The sequence below is a fragment of the Erithacus rubecula genome, assembly GCF_903797595.1.
Source record: "Erithacus rubecula genome assembly, chromosome: 3".
Classification (NCBI taxonomy): domain Eukaryota; kingdom Metazoa; phylum Chordata; class Aves; order Passeriformes; family Muscicapidae; genus Erithacus; species Erithacus rubecula.
In genome coordinates, this window is record NC_136689.1 from 89,348,570 (window position 1) to 89,355,743 (window position 7,174).

At 39.1% G+C, this 7,174-nt stretch overlaps 1 long non-coding RNA gene across 1 annotated transcript; it reads left to right on the forward strand.

The window, feature by feature from the left end:
- The first annotated feature begins 596 nt into the window (after positions 1–596).
- On the forward strand, positions 597–6,851 carry LOC306799517. Its single transcript, XR_013773613.1, has 4 exons — positions 597–1,004; positions 2,932–3,043; positions 4,035–4,223; positions 5,048–6,851. It is a non-coding gene; the product is annotated as an uncharacterized lncRNA (long non-coding RNA).
- The last annotated feature ends 323 nt before the right edge of the window (positions 6,852–7,174 follow it).

Consider the following 7,174-nt stretch of genomic DNA (forward strand, 5'->3'; position numbering starts at 1 on the left):
CCTGCTTCCTCTTGGTCTTTTCTTTCCATGGAAGCTTCTCCATATTTGAAGATGTTTCCTCTTAAGCTCTTTCAAATTCAGCAGCATTTTTAAAATTTGCCCCTATATTGATAAAGGAAAAAAAAAGTCAAGGAAGATTGGAGCTAGCTTCAGTGACATAGTTGTATATTTAACATTCTGTTTTTATTAAAACTACCCAACATACTGTTTGACTTTTCTCTGACAGTCACAGTAACTTGACTTCAGTGCATTAACAGTTTTAATCTTGCCCTTATATAACTTGCTGATGTCTTTATAATGGTGATTTTGATTAAGTCTGGATCAATGTGAATAAATTTTCCTCATTTGATTCAAGTCATATTTTTTCTCTAAAACCCCGGTCTTCTGTACAAAAAAATTAGTAGTGAGTTTTACCGTCACTTTTGGCCCCTGAACAGACTTCAAATGTGAAGTTTTTTGATTCTTAATTCAAGAAATAGAATACATTTTAAAAGACTCGGTGCTTGAAAAGTGTTAGAAAGTGCAAGCTATGAACGCCTGGCTTTGCTGACCTAAGGAGAGCTAACTACACTGCTATGACGTGGTAGAAACATAAGCAAAGGTAGGGGAAACTGCTGGGATAGTGGGAAGGAGCTGGTAGCTGCTACCAGGAAGAAAAACATATGCAAAGACAGAAAAACAGATCTAAGCTGGAACCAGCAGCAAGAGAAGTAGTTTTGTTGGAGCCGTGACTGAAAGCTGAAACATTATAGACTCCTAAGAACCTTTGATAGCAGTGTGTGATCTCATAGTAACCTGCAGAAGGCAACTGGATAACACTTTGGACTGGATAACAAAATTTCTAGCCTGAATGGCTTACCCATGCTAACGAAGAGGGAAGCTGGCTTTCATATCCAGCTCTTACAGGATTTTCCTATATGTTGTCTAAAATGGATTTTTGTTTTATCACTGATGGCACTGATACTCAGCTCATAACTAGGATGGAATAAACCTACCTCATACAGGTATGAAATGGTACTATTTGAAAATCATGTTCTCCCCTAGTACTAAGTTTTTTCCTATCTGATTTGTAGTACAGATTTCCTGCATGTCATTAGCATGAAATGGATTGCTGAGTAAATCTTCTAACTTGGGCTTCTGCTGGACTAAAATGATCCACTTCAAGATTGTCCCTATCACATAAGTGAAAAAGATTTCATTGCTCGTTTTAAAATTCTGAATTGGGACTGATATTTTAGTCAATCCCAAAATTTTTTTCTGGTTCCTATGAGACAAGTAGTTTAATGTTTGTCTTAATTTCCTTATCCTGGGTAGGACACTAGATATCCTGGCCGAGACTGGTCTGGATTATAATTATGCATCAAAAAAACTGCTACAAGATTTCCTTGAGCATATTTAATGTTCTTGCAAACCCTTTCACTATGGACAGTACCTTTTCCATTCTTGCCCCAGATCTGCTGCTACAGAGCCAGCACCTGATTTTCTGTGGCTTACTGATCTTCCAAAAATCACACAAATGCTGTACCTTTGCTTCAGCTTCATGCATTCTACCCCTTTCTTGCCTCTTGCTAAAACAAATAATTTGTGTTGTTATGAAAGTGCTCCCGGTTAAATTGTGTATGCATGCTGATGATCTTCTGTGATAAGATACTGTACAACTTTACAGTGCCACACACTAAACACAGCAGCATGCAGGAGCTCACATGATGGTCATTTAATATCCATGACTCACAGTGCACAGGACTAGGATTCCAGCCAGCTGGGATTTGTTCTAAGTGGCGTGAAATGACAAACAGTGCATGATATACAGCTCAGATACCAAACATGGTGGCCAAGCTTTTACAAAACCATGGCTCAGTGCCCTCTCCATTAAAGAAAAAAAAATTTAAAAAATCATGCAGTAGATTCACCCAATGACTACTGAATATTATTTTTTTAAAACTTATGAAAAATTAAGTGCCAAGATAAAGAGCATGGTATCTTGGCCTTTCTAGGTGGTTTCTGCACTCTCCCTGGTCTCTGGTTGTTTTCCCTTTGTTTAATTTTTCAGTTTAAGTTTTATGTTGGAAACTGCTAACTCCTCTAACTGTGGTATCACTCCCTGATTTTTGTACGTAAAACTGGAAGTTATTTTCCCTGGCTCGATATTCAGCTGGGCTGGTATACAGTAGTGGAGTGCAAGAGGGATTAGATGTTACTCTGTGATTCACCCAGTCCCCGAGGACAGCTATATAAAGATCATCCTCTTCCCCTTGGCCCCAGGGAAGCTGGGGGGCAGATTACGAGTGAGCAGAAAACACCAAGGCATAAAGAGAAAAACTCACCGTCTGCAAAGAGGCTCCTGGAGCACACAGCCCCTGCTCTCACATTGCACAGAGCTGGGGAACAGTGCTCCACTGCTTGCCTACAGCTGGCACAGCCACAGAGGGGCAGCTCAAGGGAGAGCAAAGCCACTAAAAGTTCTCTTTCCCACATTGGGACTGCTGCTTTCACAGAAGTTTCTCAAGGTTTCCTTTTCCAAAGAGAAGAAAGTGATGGGAAAGGCAGGACCCAGGGACCCTGCTGTTTACAGATGCCTTTTCCCTATGGCCTGGGAATCCTGAAATGTGATTGCCTTGTAAGGGCAGGTTATTTTCAGCCACTCCCTTCATTATGTTCCTGTTAAACCCATGGCTCAAGTGGGGCTTCTGTGCTGGAGAGATTTCACACTGGCTCTCTGCCCAGGGATAGATTGCAGCAAGGGTAGACTCCGACAGAAATAGGTGGATATGTGTGTAGACCTCCAAGTCTTGAAACAAGAATATCACTGCTAGAGGTCAGGGTTTGAGCTTGCCAGTATTTCCCTCCTTTGCTGAGATCAGTTGATGCTCCCTTGCCAGTGCTGGCTATTTTTGTAACAGTCTCACAGTGGTGGGGATTTTCTCTTTTCAGACCATGTCACAGAAGTGACACAACTTGGGATACTTTTGCCTCTGAGACTTCATTAAGAAATGCAAACTTTGTATTTTCATGCTACAATTTCTTCTAGATTACTAGTTTAAAAGTAAGAAGTACTTCAATTTGTATAAAATATTTAATTGTATTTTATCTGAGGCTTTAATATTTTTAAACTATTATTTTTTTTCCTGGAAACACTTTTCTTTCCTAATTTCTCAGAAACAAATTTTCGAAAGAAAAATCAAGATTATTGGGTTGTAGTTTATTTATTTTTTTTCCTCCCTAGTGAATATACAACAGTTTTAGATGGCTTTTCACTTGAAATTATGGATTTAAATCCAAAAGTCTCATATCTGGTCCTTTTCCATGGTTTTTATGAAAGAATCAAGATATTATTTGAAAAATTGAAGAAAGAAGGAACCTGAAAGCTGACAGCTATGACAACACCTGCCTCAGCTTTCTGTGTTCTGTGTGGCACATTTAGTTTTATTTATCCTTCTATTTTTGCATCACCATTTTGTCCTGCATCTCATCACATGCAGCGGGGTTTTGCTGCTTCAAAGTCTTTGTCAACTGTAAAGTCACTGCTCCATGTAGCTTGTTTAAGATGAAAAGGCTTTCCAAAATAGGGTTTGGTCTTTTTACAATAGGAGTAATTTACTTTATTTCATTTTTTTCTATTTTTAATTAAGGATTTTACTGCAGTGCTATCTGGTATTACTGTTGGCTTTACTAAGGCTCCACTGCCTTAACTTTTGTTTTTAATGTTCATTCTAATGTGTTTCATTTTAAAATATGTGTTGCTATTCATGTTACTAAGAGCAAATTCAAAGTGCCCTGTACAAGAAGGTAATGAGATTTGTGATGATTCCCAGTTCCTTGGGGAATTATTTCAGCCTTAGATAGCACTTTGGGAACACTCTTTCCTTGCACAAGAAAGTTTCCCTTGGTTATAAGTAGATACTTAATATAGGGCAAGATTAAAGTCCATGACAAAGGTTGTAATGACTTCACTGGGTCAAGGATTTTACCACAGGATGGTGAAACCAAGAAATGCACAGAAATTAACAATGTACAACACTGCCTCCCTTGTGCAGGGAGATCACTTTTGGCATGGATCTTGGACCTCAACCAAGCACTTTGTCTTCTGAAGTGAGAGCTGTAGTGTGCATGAAAATGAATCACACCATGCTACCTGCTGGACTTCTTGGGTTGGTTTGTATTTTCTTGGTAATAATACACAAGGAAGAGAGCGATCATTTCTCCTCTATTAGTAGGTGACATTGGTAAGATGTGTTTAAAAATTTGTCTGTCTCGCCTCAATTTCTTTACTGATAGGCAGTCTAAGAAATGTTTGTTGCAGATTGCTGGACACTGAATCATTAGATATCTATCAGAACATTGCAGTCACCTTTTGACAGTAGCTGTTGCTTTCTACCAGTTTCCACTGAGTATTGAGCTATTCAAGAACTCACCTTGTATCAGCTAGGCTCTGGAGGATACTGGTGTTTGCTGGTACAAATATGGCAACAACGGATGGGACTATAATTTTCAATAAAATCTTGGGTTACAAAGAACCTAACAGACTAAGGCATTTTGCAGAAGTGTTTTTTGATCTTAACTCCTTAATGTCATATAATTGGGAAGGAAAACAATAAAATTTTTAAAAATAATAAAAAAAAAAAGAAAATTAAAGAAAAGAGGAGTTGTTAGGGTTTGGAATGTTAATTTTTCTCTACCTAGCTCTATAATTTATTTTTCTGAGGAAGAAAGCATTTACATTGACAATACGTTGACTGGGGGGAGCATGGTATTCTGAGCCCTACCCTGCATTTTTCAGGGCTGGAAGTGCTTTCTAACTCAGTCTTGTGGTACCCTATACCTGTAGATAAAAGCCTGAATCAAAGCACCTTGCTCACCTAATTCCCAACACTGCCTCTCTCTGTGCATCAACTACTTGCCCACTGTTCCTCCTTTCTACTGTCATGCACAATTTCTTCTATCCTGTGAGAGGAATACATGCAATTGTGTAGCTCTGTTGAAGTATGTTTCAGTTTGCTTTGCTGAGTGGTTTTGGTGTGCTCACTTTTGTTTGCCACCATCTCCCCAGGCTGGTTCTCTGACTGGAGGCCACGTCTGCATGGACACACTGGTTTCTGGTATTGGTGAAGTCAGGATCAGATGTTCTGAACATGTGTTTTGGAGAAACATATGAAACTGCAGTGAAGTTGAAGGATCTGTTTCATGCAACAAAATATCCAGAGTCCAAAAGGCTTTTAAATGGGAAGTATTGCAGGAAATCACCTTCTCATCTCTTGATGACAAACTAGTTTCTTTTGAGATGAATATTCCAATGCAACTTGCTATCTTTTCCACCTTCAGTTTAGCAGACAGAATGAAAAAGACAGATCTACTGTCTTCAGGAATCAAATTGTAGAATTCAGTGTCTTGCTCCATTTGGACCTTGAAGGTCTTCAAAAATCATTTGAGAGAGAAGGAAGGGAAAATTTGTGATGCTGGGAGATAGAAAGTCTTAGTTTTGTAGATCAAATTTCTAGATAGAATCAGATTGATTCTTGTAGATGAATTTGACAGGAAGAAATACCCAGCTTCAAAGACCTGGGATGAGGCTGGGTGGGAGCTCATTTCACACTAAATTCTGTGTGTTCATGTGAATGCTGGTGACAGTGGCATCAGTAGTGGCACTAATTTTTGGGAGGTGGAAGATGGCACAGGGCAAGAGGATGCAAACAGTTTCAGCAGAAACCGTCCAGGAGAAGAGAAAGTAACTGGTAGAAAACTCTCCCATTCTCCATCTTTCATCAATGAAGATTGGTGAACCTCTCAGCAGGCATTCTGCTAATACTTGTTAATTCTATCTCTAATCAGGTCTGTAGCTCACCAAAGGCTGTTTTATATCTAACATAGGTATGCTTAATGGTTTTTATCCTTGGCTGGGGAAAAAGTCTGGTGCTATGGAAAGAAATTTTGGAAGAGACTGGAAGGCATGGAACACAAGATAGTCAAAGTTCAATAGTATTTATCTTTGCTGAAAACCATTACACTAGTTTGAACAGCAGTGGATTTTATAGACACAAAGTTACATGTAGTCATAATTTATTAATTTTCATTACAGCTATGTTTCCTGCAGTGTTTGAAAACTCAGAAAATTAGGGCCACCATGCTATTGGCAGAATGGAATTATGAATAATTCTCAGTTCCCAGTGCCCCTCCATCACTGCAATGAGGCAAAGAGAACACCTGTCTGCTGGGGAAAGAACCTCTGAAAAGCAGCTGTATATGGATCTGTACATATTGCCTCTTTGGAGGGCAAAGGTACCTCTTTCAAAATTAGACTGGAAATTTTCAAATAAATATGGTTTGATTAATTAATACTTAGTTGAGGGTAAGTATTGTACAAGTATTTTTCATTACTTTGGAACACAGGTGTCCTGTAGAATTCCTATTGGAGTTGCTGGATTCCTGGCAAAGGAGATCACTCATCACTCAGGTTCAAGGGAGATCCAAGAGGCATATTGCCAAATTTTGGGTTCCTCAGTAGAGTCTGAGGTTTCCCAAAACTGTAAGTTTGAAGGCTCTTGGAGGAAGGAGGCTCTGAAAGCTCCAAGGTTTCCCACCACAGAAGGTCCTGCAAATCCTGGAACTGGCTTCCAGGGACTGTAGCTGGAGCACTTCATGAAGTTATTGCAGTATCATGAAGTTATCATACATCTATGAATCACATATGCTGCCCAGAGCCTATAGAAAGGGGGTGGCAAACATAGATTTTGTGTTGGAATGAGATCAGTATGCATCCAGTAGTGATTATATTAAGATTATTTTGAAAACCAGGCCATTCACAAATTCACTGATACAGCTTTGTGTGCCTTATAAAATTTCCTTGCTAACAAAAACCCCTGTATTTTTAGCTCTGCTTTGTGTGGCTGGTCATAGTCCTGTCTGAAATTCCTCATGAGCAGCAACTTTCATTGAGGTTGAAGAGTATTGTAAATAAGCATAGTTTCAGGAGTCAGGGCTCTACTGTGGAACATATTCCATCTAGATAATCCCTGATTTGTATTGAAGGAGAATCAATGACAGTTGTGTCAAGTAAAAACAATTCCCACAATTTTTCAGAGACTTGCTGAAACTGCATTTGGAAAACAGCATTCCAGGTATTCAGTCTTCATTCCTTTATTTGCAGAGATAGTTTCTTTACTAGGTCATATCTATATGA